Genomic DNA, 18,606 nt, shown 5'->3' with positions numbered 1-18,606 from the left:
GTGGTAATTGATTTTCACCCCAGGAAAGCAAATGTGGTGGATGATGCTCTAAGTCGGAAGACGTTCTCGGTTTTGTGAGCCTTAGGTACAAGATAGTCATTAACTGGAGATGGTGCATTACTTGCGGAGTTAAAGGCTAAATCGACGTTACTGGATCGAATTAAAGAATTACAAATTAAGATGAGAAGTATTTGAAAAGAATGTAACAAGTAAAAAATGAAGGGAATAAGGATTTTGAAATTAAGCTCGACGATAATTTGTATTATCGTGGGAGGCTTGTTATTCCAGATGATAAAGAGTTGAAGAATGATTTGTTTTCAGAAGCTCATTATAGTCCATTGACTATGCACCCAGGCGGAAACAAGATGTACATGGATCTTAAAAGTCGTTATTGGTGGACACGAATGAAAAAAGGATCATGGAATTTGTGTCCAAGTGTTTGACGTGTCAGCAAGTAAAAACTGAACATCATGTTTCTTCAGGATTGTTACAACCAATCTCCATTCCTCAGTAGAAATGGGAGAGTGTTACGATGGATTTTATAATTGGGTTACCTTTGACTCCGAATAAAAGATACTCAATTTGGGTGATAGTTAACCGATCGACCAAGACAACACATTTTATTTCATTCCGAGCTGATTTCTCTATAGAGAAGTATGTAGAATTGTACATTAAAGAGACAGTTCGACTTCATGGTGTGCATGATTCGATAGTTTCCGATCGAGATCCACGATTTACTTCAAGATTTTGGAAGACTTTATATGGAGCTTTAGGGACTCGATTGAACTTTAGTACAACTTTTCACCCTCAGACAGATGGACAGTCAGAGCGGACTATCCAAATCATGGAAGATATGCTAAGAGCATGTTTTATCAAGTTCAAAGGATCTTGGGAGAAGTATTTACCACTTGCAGAATTTGCCTACAACAACAACTATCAGTCGAGCATTAAGATGGCTCCTATTAAGCTTTATATGGGAGTAGATGTCGTACACCATTAAATTGGTACGAGCTTAAGGATCGGAACATTCTTGTTCCTGACTTGATCAAGCAGGTAAAAGATAAAGTTCAAGTGATTCAGCATAATCTTAAAGTGGCAGCCAATAGACAGAAGTCATATGTTGATTTAAAGAGAAAGGAGATTGAGTTCGAAGTTGTCGATAAAGTATTTTTTAAAGTCTCTCCTTGGAAGAAAGTGTTACGTTTTGGTCAGAAAGAAAATCTTATGCCTACATTTATTGACCCATACGAGATTGTTAAAATAGTGGACCAGTGGAATATCAGTAAGCTTTGTCACCGGAAATGGAGAAGATTCATAATGTTTTTCATGTTTCCATGCTTAGAAGATATAGATCTGATCATTATCATATCATAGCACCAGAAGAAATAGAAGTTCAACCTGAGCTGACCTATGAGGAAGAACGGGTGCAGATTTTGGCATATTAAGTTAAACAGTTAAGGAATAAGACGATTCCATTAGTCAAAGTGTTATGGAGGAATCACAAAGTAGAGGAATCAACATGGGAACGTGAGATGATATGCATAGACAATTTCCTCATCTCTTTATACAAAGAAAATTCGAGGATGAATTTTCTAAAGGGGGAAGATTTGTAACATCCCAAACAACGGGTTAGTGACTAAAGTGTAAGATTTTAAAACTTCAAGATTAAATTTTGATAAATTAAAATGTTAAAGGAGTTAATTGGAAATTATTGGGGTAGATTTGTTTAGCAATGATTGAAAGATGAAAGGGCATAATGGTCGTTAGACAAGAAATAAATTTAAAATTTCTTAGTCACGTGATGAATGAAGAAAAAGGAAATCTAGATTTTTCTTCATCATCTCTTCCTCCTCTCCACTGTGTCTTTATATTAAGGTAAGAAATCTTTAACTCGGTTATTTACTGTAAATTTTGATTGGTTTTGATTCTTGGGGTATTAGAGAAGCTTGAGAAAGTTTAAAGAGAAGTAGAAACTAAAGGATGGATAAGTTATTGGAAATTGAGTAAAGTGGGTTTTTGAGAGAATTTATGAGAAATTATTAATAAATGGATTTTTGAAACTATATTTGACTTGTCATGAGCTATAATAAGAAGTTTAAGGTGTTGGAAATGGATTTGGGATATGTTAATTTATTGGTATGATTTTGAGTTTCATGTGTTTTAGTGGGATTTTTGGATGTTTAGGTGTGTTAAAGTGATATAAGTTGGTTTTAATAAGAGTAGTTGAGTTTAAAGGCTTAAAAGGAATTAAAATGGGAGATTTAGCTGAGTTTTAATCTATTTTTTAGTTAAAATGGGTCATTTCTGGGCAAGGTTATCGATACTGGATGAACAATACTGATACTCCAAAGCAAAAATAAATGAAATATGGGTTGGGAATCGATACTAGAAGAGCAAAATCGATACCATAAGGTGAAATTGTATGAATCAGTAGAACAGTATCGATATCGAGGGAGTAGTATCGATACTGAGGGTATTGATACTAATGGATAAGTATCGATACCATTTTTAGTGATGAAATTCCAGAATGTAGATGGGCATCGATACTGAAGTATAGTATCAATACCATGGTGGGGAAGTATCGGTACTGGATATGGAGTACCGATACTATTCAGCTTGAAATTGTGAATTAGGTGTTTCGTTTAGCTTAAGTTAGTGATGATTGAGTAATAGTAATACAAACTCCGATATTCTTTTCGATCGTATTATTGTGTAGATATTGAAAGAAGGCGAGTTTTGAATTATTCGACGTTATAAGATCGGCTAAGAAATATAAAGGTTGCTTTGACTAAGTGAGGTAAAAAGGTGAATGCATATTACTAGAATATATTATTATTATTTGAAAAGAAGACTTGCGATGAGTATATTTCCAATGTTTTGAATAAAACAATATTTTGAAAGTTATTGAATGATATGATTACATGTTTACATGATTACAAGAATAGTTTTGATTTTTGCCGCTACATGTACATACACTGTTTATATTTCATACTATGTGTTATGAATCTATGTGTTTATATGAATATGTGATATAAACTATGTGAAATATATAAATGGTAAAGCCCAAAAGTATGCGATATGAGAGCTAAAGGTATAATTGGCATGCCAAGAGTCAAGGGTTCTACGCAGTCCTTCAGGACAATTCTATGTTGTTCTTCAGGACATTTCTACACGGTCCTTTGGGATATTTCTAGTTGAAGCAACATACATAAAGGCTTTGAAATCTTTGAGAAATCCTTTATGAAACTTCTGTAGAATCCTGTATACCCTAGGAAACTCCTGATGCCCTTCACAATGGTAGGTGGAGGCAAATTCTCAATTATTTCCACCTTGGGTTTTTCAACCTTAAAGCCTTGGTGAGAAATTATGTGTCCCAACACAATTCCTTCTGTCACCATAAAGTGACATTTCTCCCAGTTTAGCACAAGGTTGGACTCCTCACATCGCTTCAGCACTTTAGATATTTACCGAGACACCGGTCAAAGTCATCACCGGAGACAGAAAAATCATCTATAAATATTTCTAAAAAATCCTCCACCATGTCGGATAAAATGGCCACCATACATCACTAGAAGGTTGTTGGGGCATTACATAGTCCCAATGATATTCTCTGAAAGGTATATGTGCCATATGGGTAGGTGAAGGTAGTATTCTCTTGATCTTCCAGTGCTATGGCGATCTAATTATACCCAGAATATCCATCAAGAAAACAGTAAAATGCCTTACCTACTAACTGATCAAGCATCTAATCAATGAAAGGAAGGGGGAAGTGGTTTGTCTTTGTCGCCTTGTTGAGCTTTCTATAATCCTTACATATCTGCCAGATTGTAACGGTTTTTGTAGGAAAAAGCTCATCATTTCTATTATTTACCATAATTATTCCACCTTTCTTCGACACGCATTGAATTGAACTGACCCAAGAGCTACTGGATATGGGATAGATCACCCCAATATCGAGCCATTTGATGATTTCCTTCATTACCACTTTCTTTATTATAGGATTAAGTCTTTTTTGGGGTTCCACAGAATTACTATGACATTCGTCTAGCTGGATCTTATGCATGCATATGGCAGGGATGATTTCCTTTAAGTCTGACATAGTCCACCCAAAAGCTTTTTTGTGCTGTAACAAAACATTCAATAAACTACCCTCTTACTCGGGGGTTAGACTAGCAGAAATTATAACTGGTAAAGTATTGTTACACCCTAGATTGATGTATTTCAAATGTGACGGTAAAGGTTTCAGTTCTAAGGTAGGTGCATGCTGTAATGAAGGTTTTGGAGGAATAAATTCATTGAAATCAAGGGGTTCGAATCTCACACCTGGTCTAGATTGAAGTAAACTAGACTATTCCGCCTTTAGTGAATAATCCTCTAACTCTTCATTTGTTTTCTCTTCAGTACATCCTACCTTTTCTTCAGTCGGGAAAATTTTGCATGGGGAAATATTTTTACATACATCATTCTGGAAAAAAATTCGTCTGGGCCAAACTTATTATTTCTCTCTAGCTGTATAACATCGTTAGGGAAAAATATTTTACACTCCGGAATCTGGGCAATGTTATCCTTTCACAGAGTATCATATTCGTCTAGATATAAAATTTTGCCTTTACCAAAAAAATTTATCCCATCTTCTTCATGGGCCTCAATGTCTCCAATTCAATGGCATTCTTCAGAATCATCAACATACTTAAATGTGTTGAAGACATTGATTGCGACGCTTTGACTGGCCACCCTCATCGTAAACTCTCCATTCTCGGTATCTATTAGGATGCGCCTTGTGGCTAAGAAGGGACGCCCAAGAATAATGGGTGCATTTTCACAGCCTAACATAAGGAAATTTTCTTGAAAGATGAACTTGTCCACTTTAACTATCATATCTTCAATTTGTCCATTGGGTCGAACATGTGATCGGTCTGCCAGTTGTAATATCACGGTGGTTGGTCGAGCATTACCCATTCCAAGTTTAAAAAATATAGACTTGGGAATCAGGTTTACGCTAGACCACAAATCACAAAGGGCTCTCCCAACATACTTATCATCGATGGAGCAAGGTATAAAAAAACTTCCAGGATATTTTTGCTTCAACGGAAGTTTACTTAATACTAAATAATATTTTGTTGTCGTGGCAACATTTTTTATTCTTTCCACTTTCATTTTCTTCATTAAAATAACTTTCAAGAACTTGGCGTAAGAAGGCATCTGATCAATAGCTTCAAGTAGTGGGATATAAATGTACAACTTATCAAGGACATCAACAAACTTTTTAAACTGGATCTAATCATTATGCTTCTTCAACCGCTGAGGGAAAGGCGGTGGAGGTCTGATTTCATCTGCTGCAGATGGGGGTAAATATTTTGCCTTGGCAATAAATTTTCTACCATCTTTTGGTTGGCTTGTAGACCCTTCGTCCTTTTCCTTCTCCTCAAGCAAGTCTTCTTGTACAGCCTGTTCAGTTTGACCTTCTGGTTCTTCCTGTATAGTGCCTTGGCGAGAAATTTCTTGCTTTTTCCCCCAAACTTATCATCAAGATTAATTTGGGTACCACTCCTAAGTGTAAGCGCACTATATTTTTCCTTCTCATGAGAATTAGTGACATGAGTATCATTAGGGAGGGTTCTTTGCGACCCACTATTTGGCCCACTTGATTCTCTAACGCTCTCAATGATAAACTATGGGTTTGTAATAGAGTTGCTTGGCTTTTAATAAAGCACATTGATTCTTGATTGTCGATGAGTGCTCGTGTATCAAGGTCTTTGTTGAAGCCATGAAATCTTTTGTCGATGCCATAAATTCCTGTAGTGAAGCTTCAAAGGAGTTAGAATTTGACGAAGATGCATTACTTTTATTGTAACTTTGCCAGGGAATATGTTGATGTTGCGAACTTAAGTGTTCAGAAATGTTTTGATGTGGCCTATTAAAATTGTTTGCATAATTGTTATTGTTTTTCCCTTGATTACTCTATGAAAAATTTAGATGATGTAACCATCCAAGATTGTATGTATCAGAGTAGGGTTTGTTGTTGCTTTTATTGAAATTACCCACGAAATTAATGGACTCCTAGTTTTCTGGGCATTCACTCTCGTGATAGCGGCAGAAAATGTATGATGAGTTAGTTGCCTTGACTTCTTTCACCTCATTGAAACACTGCAAATTTTTCAGCATGTTAGTTATAGCAGAAAGTTGGGTAGAAACTGAATCCTTACCATCAAGTTCATACGCCCTAGATGTTTTCCTACCGGTTCCAAGCCTTGCAAACGAGAATTGATAGTCATTATTGGTTATCCGATCAAGGATATCAAATGCTTCCTTGGGTGATTTGTTAAGCAAGGTGTCATTCGCCGACGCATCCAACATCATGCGAGTAGGTTCCTTGACACCATTATGAAACATGACAACTTGAGTCCAGTTTTGGAATCCATAGTTAATGCATTTTCGAAGCAAACTTTTGTATCTGTCCCAACACTCATACATAGATTCATCATCGCTTTGGCGAAAACTTGCAATGTCATTGCGGAGCTGGGTGTGCATATTGGGTGGGTTGTATCTAAGCATGAAAGTTTTGCATAAGTCAGCCCAAAATTCCATTGATCCGGATGAGATTCCACTCAACCACACTCTTGCTTGGTTGCACAAAGAGTATGGGAATAATTTTAGTTTCATCACGTCCTTGTGCACACCTTGTTGTCTAAACGAGTCGCACACCTCAACTAAAGCACTCACATGCTATCTAGCATATTCATTAGGCAGACCATTAAATTGACCGATAGAATTGAGCTTGTTGAACATCACCAGCTTGAGTTCGAAATGAACTGCCTGTATTTCTGGTGTCGCAATTCTAGGGTTGAGATCATCGAGAATATGACTTAAGTGATCTCGTATAGCTCGTGGTCTTACAACATTTTGGGGAATTATTTGCTGTGACGTTAGGATCTGCCTGGTCTTCCATAGTGTTATCAGCTTGATACTGCAGCCGATTCATATAGCCTCTGGCACACTGAGCAAGCCACCTTTGTCTGAATGACTCCTCGATCTTAGGGTCGAATGGTATTCATGGTTCGTCAGCAAATCTCCTGGTCATGCAACATAAAAACCTACAAAAGAAAATAAGAAAACAAACAAGTAAAAATAAATAAAGAAAATGTTACAAGAAAATAAAAATTATTATGGCAAAAATTCTCAAAATTCCTCCAGTTGCCAATTCCCGACAACGGTGCCAAAAACTTCATCGCTTGTAAATGTATATGCTAAGGTAAGCAAATATTGATATGATTTTTCTCTTCTTATCAAAAAAAATATATTGATATGATTTTTCTCCTTATCTCAAATGGAAGTTCACCATTCAGTCTTATCAAGAATAATATCATAGTGTAAGTTACATACATCAATGTTATTTATAAGGGTAGATGTTCCTTGCCAGATATTGGGGGTGTTTGGCAAACAACTGATAGTTGATAGTTGATTCCAGTAGCTGGTTTGACCAACTGATTTGATTAGCTGATTTGAGAAATTGATTTGATTAACTGTTTATATAGAAGTGTTTGGCAAAATTTAGCTGATAGTTGATATGGGTAAAATGACAAATAAGGGAATGATACATTTAGTTGTTAAGTACATATATGTTTTATAATACGTTAGTCTTTATTAGAGCAAAATTATTCGGATAAAATGCTTTTGAAAATGAATTAAAAATTCCTTAAGAAAATTAGTGAGTGTTTTTGAAAATTTTGAATATATTTTTAAAATTTAATATTTACAAATATTAACCTTATGAGATTGATACATACTATTAACCTTGTATAAAATGTCAACACTACATTTATTTTTTATTTTCATGTTTTGCTATATTTTCTTAACTAAAATATATTTGAGAATCTACAACTAAAAAATAAAACAATAAAATAAAATTTTACTAATTCATCATTAGACGTTGCATAAAATTCATTTTACACAAATTCATTGAAAATAAATTTAGATTACATAAATATTTAAGAAAGAGATACATATCCAAACAAGTACTAACAAATAGGAATAATAATGAGGTTTGACAAGGATGTAATGAGATTTTATGACAAGGATATAATTATGGAAATAATAAGGTCAAATAAATTATTTAACATCTTATTTTGCAATCAGCTCTCTCAAACCGCTGGATTTTCCAGCATTTTCATTTTCGGCTTATTTTGTATAATCAACTCTTTCAAAAAGGTGTTTACCAAACACTATAAATGAAGGGTTTGACTACCAATCACTATTTATGCTCAAATAAACTAAAAACTCTTCAAAAATCCCATTGAAAAATGATCATAATTGGTATGAGCATCTTATCTCTCCAAATAATTAATTTAGTCTTTGGTTTGATATCTCTGTTCTATTAATTTTTTTTAATATGATGATGCATCTATATTTACTGGGTCATCTTGACAGTATTTTGGCTTATTTCTGATGCATATGATAAAATAGGAAGAAAAAAAGGTAGGATTCTTAAATTATTACATTAAAAAAAATGCATGTCTTACGAATTTCATTGCCATTGTAATCATTAGATAACAGGATATAATTTTTGTTTTCCTACATTCTTTTTATTGTCATTTTTGGAACTTTCTTGTGTGTGTTATAGTATATAACATAACATACTTGTATCCATCCACTTTTATCCTTGATATTTCTGACGAGTGCGTAGAAAAATAGCATATTTGATAAGGACACAAAACATAAGTGTGAAGAATTATTTCGAATGAGTCAAAACATCTGTTTCTTCACTTTAAATCAGAGTTATGAAGTTACTACTGGACTTGTGCAGGTTCTATTTAAACATCTGCAAGAGAAGCTTCTTATCACGGAGGTATGTTACACGGAATGAGTTTATAATAACTGGAAGCATTTTCTTTTCCAGTTCTGATGGAGTTAGCCTGTGCTAATCATGGTTTGAGATTTTGAGCATCATGGTGATTGTAAATACTTAATTATGTTTATGTTTTCTTTTCCTGGCCTCAGTCAAAGCTAAAGGAATCACAGTATTAATCACAGTATTATGGTGATTAGCCTGTGCTAATCATGATTTGAGATTTTGAGCATCATGGTGATTGTAAATACTTAATTATGTTTATGTTTACTTTTTCTGGTTGCGGGTGATGTTGTGTTTGATGTGTTGGGCTCGTTACTTTGGTTATGTTGTCGGTTAACGATTTTTTTAGTTCTAAGTTTATTGTAATAGTTTGTTTGTGCTGTATCTCTTGTAATGGTATTGGGTTTGTTATAGGGCGGGAGTATGGTTTGTGTGATGTTTCAGCTTTGTGTGTGCTAATTCGTACCACCTCAAGGCACACTCTTTTTCCTCCATTTAGGATTAGAGAGGTTTTTTAATGAGGTCTTTGAGGAGGTGTACTTTATAATCGTTCTTAATACAAAGTACCATCTTTCAAAAAAAATTGACACCTTGGCGGTCAGATGTCAATCATTCCAATTTTGCTCCCCAATCCCCATCTCATTCCCTTGGTGCAACATTGACAGCTTCAGTATGCTTATAATATATTATTTGGATATGTACTTCTATACCAGTATGGTATTCTTATTCCTATACTTTCTTGCAGAGCAAAAATGGTCTCGAATTGGTTCCGCGGTTCGTTTTTCCCCAAGGAAAGGCACAGACAATCACTGATGCCCAAACAGACTCAAATTGGGATCTACCTGGTCAGCACCAAGGTGGCTTGGGTGGTGGCATTGCTTCAACAAATTTGGAACCTGATGATTTGTGGAGGTATTCACCCATAGCAAGCAGGTGAGCCTGGTCAAATGGAGACTGCTATTGTGAACTGAATGTACAAATTACAACCATCTGCATTTGTTGGTGGGTTCTGTTTTCATTGAATTCCTTTTGGTGCCTCGTATGCATAAATCATTTCAAAAGCTAGAGTTTCAGGATGAGCCAATATGAATCTTCTGTTGTGACATTATACTGCCTCTGCATTTTGGAGAAATAGTCAAATGAAGATAAAGTAGTTGATAGTCTATATGAATATTTTTTGGAGTGGAATTTTTTTTTACTTGTATATCTCTTGCCGATTTTGTTTGAAGAAAGACACAAACTTCTTAATAAGGACAGATTCTGAGTGTTTTTTGTTTGACGAGGGCATGGCAGCATTCATGTATTTTAAACTGAAAACAAAAATGCTTTATTTTAAATGGTTTCTAGGACTTCTACTGCTATTGAGGCACCAACACAGCTTGCAGGAACTCAGGACGACATGAATACCATGCGATATGGTGAAGAAACTATTAATAAACAAATTAAATTTCGTGACCCTGTCAGCAATAGTGAGATGGATTATCCTGATACTGAGGGACCCCAGATTGAAAGAGAACCTCCCTCCAATTGGGGTTCAGGAAACTCACCTTATACTGCACATGATGACCCCAGTTCCTCTTATCCTTCTTATCTGCCACCAGTTCTTGAAGAGCCTTCGTCTTCTTTTTCTGAGGGTAAGGCACTAAGTGTGCTTTATTGATTGTAAGCCTTAAGACTGATTGTCTTATATTTTGTATTGCTTTGTGCAGCTGCAGAAGATTATCGACTTCCAACTACAGAAGGTCTCCAAATTTCAGGGGAAGCTTATCCAGGAAGGGAACTTCAGGCGTGGGGATATTCTATTAATGGAACAACCAGCTGTAATTTCGAGGTTCTTTGTAAGAATTTTTTTCCTACCCTCTATTTTGAACATTTAGTATTTTGGGTATTGTTATTTCTTGGATGTACATGAAGATGCCTTGTATTAGCTAGCATTTCTCTTGATTCCGAAGTATGTATATATAATGCTGTAATGTGCTTGCGATGACAGTGGGTGCGCCATATGGAAGATGGATCTGTTAATTACATTCATCTTCTGGAGGTTCTCAAACCCCTTTATTTATTGAACATATTTCTAAAAGGGTTCTGAATAACAGGAGCAAAGCAACCAAACTATCTTGTTACTGCCGATGATGTTGAGCAAAGCAACCAAACTATCTTGTTACTGCCGATTATGTTGATACATACCTTGCTATTGAAGTTAGCCTTTAGATAACAGGAAACGCAAGGTATTTACTTCAATATGCAATTTCCCATATTTGGAACCTTGTGCATTCAAGTGTAGTTTGTTGTCCTTGGCTTTTATTTTTCTTTGCCTATGAATCTAGTATGAGGCCAGTCTGAATCTCATAAGACATCAATATCAAGGTGAGTGTAGAAATGAGAGAGAAAAAAGGTTTCATGTTGAACTATTTACCAGGGAAGAATTATTTAACGGTAGACAAACATGTTGATTCATGTATTTGCTAATTCTGCATTATGAAATTATTATATTTCCTTTATGTGTTGCACATGTATCAATTGTTGTAACCTCATATTAGCAAAAAATAAAAATAAAAATGCTGAAGCCAATTATTACATGGTTCTTATATCTATTCCACTTGAGCGGAAATGATTAGTTCGTCTATTTGATGGCTTATTCTTATAGTAGAAGTATGGAATTGGAATAGAAATTATGACGCAGAAAGAATTCCAACATTTAAAATATGGGATTATCTTTACCCAGAGTAATTCACATACTTCCAAGATCATTGATTTAAATTTTTCTTCGTACCCTCCAGGTTATAAGATTTCCACCTAGGATTGTACAATACCCAAATGTTGACTCTCTGTCGAATAAAGACCCTGCAAAATCTGCATCCTTATATGCTTTTAGTGTAATACCCGAGTTCATTTGATGTTTGAACAAAATTCATTTTCCTGGTCTGACTTTCAAGTATTGTATTTGTAGTATCCTGTTTATTGTCTTGGGATGTGATTCTTTTAGATTATGCATAAACTGACTGACTACACTTACTGCAAAGGCTATATCTGGTTTGTGTGAGCCAAATATATTAACTTTCCAACCAACCTTTGATAGGTTCATTATCCACTATAAGTTCTTGTTCATCACATAATCCATGATTAAACTCAATTGACATCTCAATTGGTTTGCAACCCATCTTCCACGTTTCTTTCAATAAGTCAAGTACATATTTCTGTTGAGAGTGAAGGGGGTTTTTAATGAGGTATATTTTCTTATCAAAAAAAAAGATGGAGATTCCTTTCTTCGAACGAGCCACCTCAATGCATAGGAAGTATTTCAACTTTCCTAGCTCTTTGAGGTCAAATTCCTTGAAAAGACGTTCATTCAAGTTATTCATTTCTTCAATGTCATTACCTGTACTATGACGTCATCCATATACCCTAAAAGTGTTGTAATCTTTCCAGAGTTTGAGTGTTTGATGAACAAGATACGATCCCCTTGACTTTACTTATATCCCAGTGAGATCATTGACTTGGCAAACCTCCTAAACCAGGCTCGTGAAGACTGTTTGAGCCATAAATAACTTTCTTCAATCTACAAAACCATACCCTCGTATTTAAAACCAAGAACTTCCATGCAAATTTCCTCTTCAAGATCCCCATAGAGGAATGCGATCTTAACATCGAGTTGTTTTAGATCTCACTCAAAGTTATCTGCCAAAGACAAAAGAATTCTCATCATGTTCATTTTTGCAATGGAAGCAAACGTCTCAAGATAATCAATGTCATAGGTTTGCATGCATCGTTCAGCCACCAACCTTGCTTTGTACCTTTCAACTGTGTCATCTTCTTTATATATTGCAGAGAACGCCCATCTACATCCCATTGGTTTCTTCCCACTTGGTAGTTCAACTATTTTCCATGTTCTATTCTTCTCAAGGGCTTTCATCACTGCCTTCATAGAATCTTCCACTTCTCATTACTAAATGCCTCAGTTAGGTATTCTGCTATGGGTGTTGCATGGAGATTGGTTAGGGAAGTTTTATGGTTTTGAGATAAGTTTTAGGACATGAAAAGGTATATTGGATGTTTAGTACAAGTTATTGCTCCCTTCCTAAGGGCAATGGGTAAGCCTTTAGGGTGCGTTTGGTTCACGGAATGTAAGATTACCAGGGAATAGGATTACTGGAAATGTTACATTACTGTGTTTGGTTGGTTTGGCAGGAATGTAAGATTATAGTGTTTGGTTGGAGGAATAAAAGATTACTGGAATGTATATTTTACCAAATTGTCCTTGTTCTATATTTGTTTTTTTAACAAGTGAAATTCTAAATATTTAAATAAAAATTATTTATATAAAAATTCTATTTGTTGATAATATATTACTTGAGTAATTAAATATATCATGTATTATTTTAATTTTAATTAATATTAAATTTTACATAATTTATGTAAAAATATATTAAAATTTTACATCAACATTTAACTAAATGTTTACATTGTGGAAATTCTTCATAGATATTCATAATAATAAAAAGATGTAAATTATTTTTTTATCTAAGATATAATATTTATTATATCTTCTATATACAATAATTTATTTATTTATCTTTTATATTTATACTTAATTCTGCATACTTTATCATTATTATTTATCTCATTAATTTATATTACAAAAACATAATTCAAATAAGTAAGAAAACATAACACTGAAAATCATATTGTCTATAATTTTATATTTCACCGTCACTTATCATTATCTTTGCTAATATTTTAATAAAATTATTAATACTCAGTCCTAGTCTGATTTGTTCTTAACTCTTGATTACGAAAAGCAAGCAACCCAATAATACTCAGTCCTAATCTGATTTGTACTTAACTCAGCCATAAAATAACTTGTTCATCCGTCTTTTTTTATTTCAATTTTTGGTTTTTAAGTACAGTTCTTCGGATTTTCAATTTTATAACCACTATGTAACATCCTCCATGTCGGGTTAGTGATTAATTTGTAAAGTTTCAGCATTTGGTGATTTAAGTAGAATGATGGAAGAGTTCAATGACTTATTTGAATTATTTTGTGTAGGATTGAATTATAAAGAAGGAAGATTAGAAGGACAAAATGGTCCTTTTTATAGCAATATAATTATTGGGGTTAGTATTATATTAACCACGTGGAAGAGTAGGAAATTAAAACAAGCTTCCAGAGTCCTCTTCTTCTTTCTTCTTCTTCATACGTGAGACCCAAGCTAAGGTAAGATTCTCTTGTTAGTGAATTTCTTGATGAATTTATGGTTGATTCATGACCATTAGGCAATAGTTAAGCTTAAAGGAAGTTTAAATTGTTTTAAAACCTCAAGAGGAGAAGTATATGAAGAATTAAAGAAAGGAAGTAGAAAAGTGAAATCTTAGATTAGAGTTCATAATAAGAATTGGAAGTGAGATTTGACTTGTCATCAAGTTAATTAAGGGATATGAAGTGTTAGAATTGGAATTAGAACACCTTGAAAATTTAGTGTGATTCTTGAATGCCATGTAAATGATGGAATTTTGGGTTTAAAGAAGTAATTATGGAATAGAAATGAGTTTAAACATGTGTATGGAAGTTAGGAATATTAAAGGAAGTAAAATATGAAGGTTTAAGCTAAAATGAAGTGAATTTCGAGCTCAAAATAGGATTTCTGGGCTAGGGGAATCGATACCCATTCAAGGGGAATTGATACCCCCTCAAACGAATATGAATTTCCAGAACGCTAGAGGGGAATTGATACCCCCAGGGGGGAACCGATTCCCCCATAATAAAAAAAAAAGAGAAAAGAAAGAAGAGAGACTAAACTATCAATCCCTTAAATTGGTAGGCTATTAGAGGTTAATTTCAAGACTTAGGCATATGATAATCATCTTGAAAATTTTGCTTATGTAGATATTGAGCCTAATCGAGTTCCGGAACCATCGACAAGTAGGATCAATCGAGGGAAAGAAAAAGAAATCTAGGTGCGTGCATATGCATAGCATGAATATGTATTTTATTCAGTTCTAGACTTGTGATAAGTCTAGATTCAATATTTTGATACATGATCGTAGTTCATATGATGATATATGACATGAATCCATACCATATGCATTATGGGACATGAATATGAAAGAAAAAGTTATATGAGTTATATGATAAAGGTATGGAAATAATATGTCTACGTGATATGAATTAGATAAATTGTGAAAGCCCATGTTATGTAAATGAGAACTATAGGTATAGTTGGCATGCCAAGGGTAGAGGGTCTATGTGGTCCTTCGGGACATATATGTATTCTTTGGAACATGTGTGAGGTCTTGTGAGACACATACTTGATCCTTGGTATATGTATATGATTCTTAAGGAATGATATGTGGTCCTTCGGGACATATATGTATTCTTTGGAACATGTGTGAAGTCTGGTGAGACACATACTTGATCCTTGGCATATGTATATGATTCTTAAGGAATGATATGTGGTCCTTATGGACAATATTATATGGCACTACGGTGCAATTCTACGCGGCACTTCGGTGCAATTCTACGTGGCACTTAGGTGCAATTATATGAGCTGTGGTGACAGCATAGTGCACAACCTCACAATACTCACATACCTTAGGTTCTCTGTATGGTACCATGAGATAATGAACTTACTAAGGCGAACTTATGAATGTGAATTTTATAAGTATATGTGTAAGAAACATGGTTTTGGTTATTGCATTGTTTATATACATCTTATTACTGCAACCCCTCTCATTTTGGCAATTACTTTATATTTATTGATATTATTATTATATTATTGCCTCACTAAGTCGATGACTTAACGTGTGAGTGTTTCACACGTAGGATCCGATAAGTAGACGATCGAGGTTAAGCAGCTGGACAACATTACTCCTGCAACTATCAGATCAGAAGCAACTTAATCAGTAGGTCATTTTGTTATGAAAATGGATGTTGGCATGTAATTAAAGAGTTAAGTTGTGTATGCTCTGAATATTTTGGTAAACTTATATTACCATATGTATATTATTGTATTTTTTTCGTAATATAAGTTCAAGTATTTTACTATTATTTGTAATGAGTTGTGTTTTAAAAGTCAATGTAATATCTCTGACTCGTATCTGGGTTGGGATACGGGTTGGGGGTGTTATACACTAGATCAGACAACTCTCAATTGAATTGGTTCGATTGATCAAATTAAATACCCTATTAACAAAGAACCTAAAAAGAACTTGTTCATCCGATTTTTCCTATTTCAATGTTTGGTTTTGGTTTTGAAGTTGCTCACAACAATTCTTCCAAAATAGATCTAACCCACTGATTGAACCCACGGCAAGGGCATGAAACTTTTTTTTCATTTAACATTCAAAAGTGAACTAAATTAGGCAAAAGCAAAAAATTATAAGAAATGAAGCAGATTCATGATACTGTTATTGACATCTTTGACGCAAGGTTAACATGCATAAAATGTAACATTAAAGGCTAAATTTAAAGAAAATGAAAATGAATGGGAACGAGAAATTTGAAATGCTTCTACGTGCATGCTTTGCATGGATTGGGAACTATTGCAAAACCCATTGATTCTTCTTGGCTAGTTCTCCACTCAAACAAATGAATTAATTGATGGATTCAAGGTTCTCTTCTCAGTTAGTTGGCGGAGGAGGAAATCAAGAGGTTCGATTCAAAGGAGATTATTTGGTTTTGCTAGATTGCTCCCTGCAAATGCAGCTCAACAACTCTTACTTTACTATTTATCATTCACAAAAATATAATATAATGTTCTTAATAATCCTTAATTTTCGGTCTGCAACTCATGTAATCAATTGTAAAATTACAACTCTCCTGAAAGATAAGGAAATACTAGAGCAGAAGGAAAGATATCAATATGTCGAACAACCATTTTGTGTACTAACAATCAGACTCATCCATGACCAAACAAATCTTTTATGCTGATAAAATAAATAAGTAAAATTTATTCCCAGACTCGTGCCAATCTACAGAGGGAAATATTCGGCTAAAAAGAGTAGCAGCACTGCAGAAGGTCATGTTATGAGAATCGCCGTTTAATATAAAAATGTTACAAGACCTATCATTAGCACCTCCAACTTCTTTCAAAATAGATCTAACCCACTCAGAGTCATGATCACCAGCAAGAGCAACACTGTTTCAGTTACAGAAATAAGGACAAATGCCTGCAATTCTCCAAGACTTCCAATATTCACTACCGATAAGTTGTGACACACAAGAAAACGATAACTCTTAACTATCAAAGACAAGGTTTTTATTACATAACAAAAACTATCAAAAGTAATTAATATATTCGAAAACTAGAACATTACTTGCAACTCATATACTACATAACAAAAAGAAGTATAACATTAACCATCAAAAGATTGTACAATGTTCAAACTTTCAAAAGATAATAGCCATGACATTCTAAACGTAATCATATATGTTGGCTATATTATATACACACAAAATTCTTCAAGTCAAAAGATTGACATAAACTTGGCTAAGCTACACAAAAAAGTTGGGACCATATTCTAAAGTCATAATCAAAAAGAGATCGGCATAATTGTAGAAGGGCGACAGTCAAAATGATGGTCTAAATTGATGGGATTCAACCGATTGCTTAATCACATAATCTTTCTTGAATTCTTTTGGCAAAGAAAAGAAGAAATCTACCTTGTGCGCATCTTTGCTAATATAATATCATGCAGTAAGCATTTCATCAGTGGACAGTCCTTCAACTTTTATGATTTCAGTGAAAATCGACATTCTTCGATCATTTCCTTCTGTCTCATTTTTCAATAAAGCAGTAATATCCTTAATTTCTTTGGCAGTTTCTCGGTATGCAGCACCGAACTTACTTATCTCCTGTACAAGCTCGGTTAACCCATCATTACTTCGAGACCTTTTCTTGCTAGCTACTTTTTTCATTGTAGGGGTAGAGGCTGTAGCATCAGATGTTTTGCAAGTTGAAACACCAACATCCTCTCTTGATTCAGAATCTCTTACTCCCTCTTCTTCAAGTAATGCATCTATAAATGCATTGTCTTCAACATCAATATGTTCCACTGCATCAGCTGCTGTCTCTGCTGCTATTCCTGTAGCTCTTTCTTTTCCAAATTTATGAACAAAGTCATCAAAGAATGTAAATGACTTGTTTCTCAATCCAGCAGCAGTTGAATGACTATACAATATAATAAAATCGCAAATTTAATAAATCTTACAAAGCTAAGTAGATAACAAAGAGTATAGAAAGAAGATAAATTCAATTAAAATACTTACTCTAACCCAATCATCAAGAACATCCTTTGGTGCAGTTAAACATTTTTCTTCTTCATTCCAACCGAATCCACTTCCAATATTCAATATTTCATATAAAGCGTTGTATTATCTTTTGAGTAGCTTCACTCTAGATGAAATATGTGGATGGGCCCTAATTTGTGATGTTGGAAGCTTGATTTCTAACATCTTTTCAAGATTAGATAGATAACCTGATCTAAATGTTCCATTATCAGCTTTCCAATGTGGGTCTTCAGCCAAAATATGTAAACATTCAACAAGTGCAGCATCCTCCTCTTTAGTCCATGTCCTTTTAGTTACTAAGATGTCAGCGGTTTTTCCCCCCTTTGAGATTCCATATTTGATGTTGACATATTTCTCTTCGAAACAATCTAAGAAGATGTATATAAAAAATGTATAACATAACATAAAGCATGTCATCATTGTCAATACTAATCATAAAAGAAATTTAAAATAGTAGCATAATATAAATCAA

This window comes from Hibiscus syriacus, unplaced genomic scaffold (genome assembly GCF_006381635.1).
Source record: "Hibiscus syriacus cultivar Baekdansim isolate YM2019G1 unplaced genomic scaffold, ASM638163v2 tig00112921_pilon, whole genome shotgun sequence".
NCBI classification, from domain to species: Eukaryota; Viridiplantae; Streptophyta; class Magnoliopsida; order Malvales; family Malvaceae; genus Hibiscus; species Hibiscus syriacus.
Note: the sequence above shows the minus strand (reverse complement) of the source record.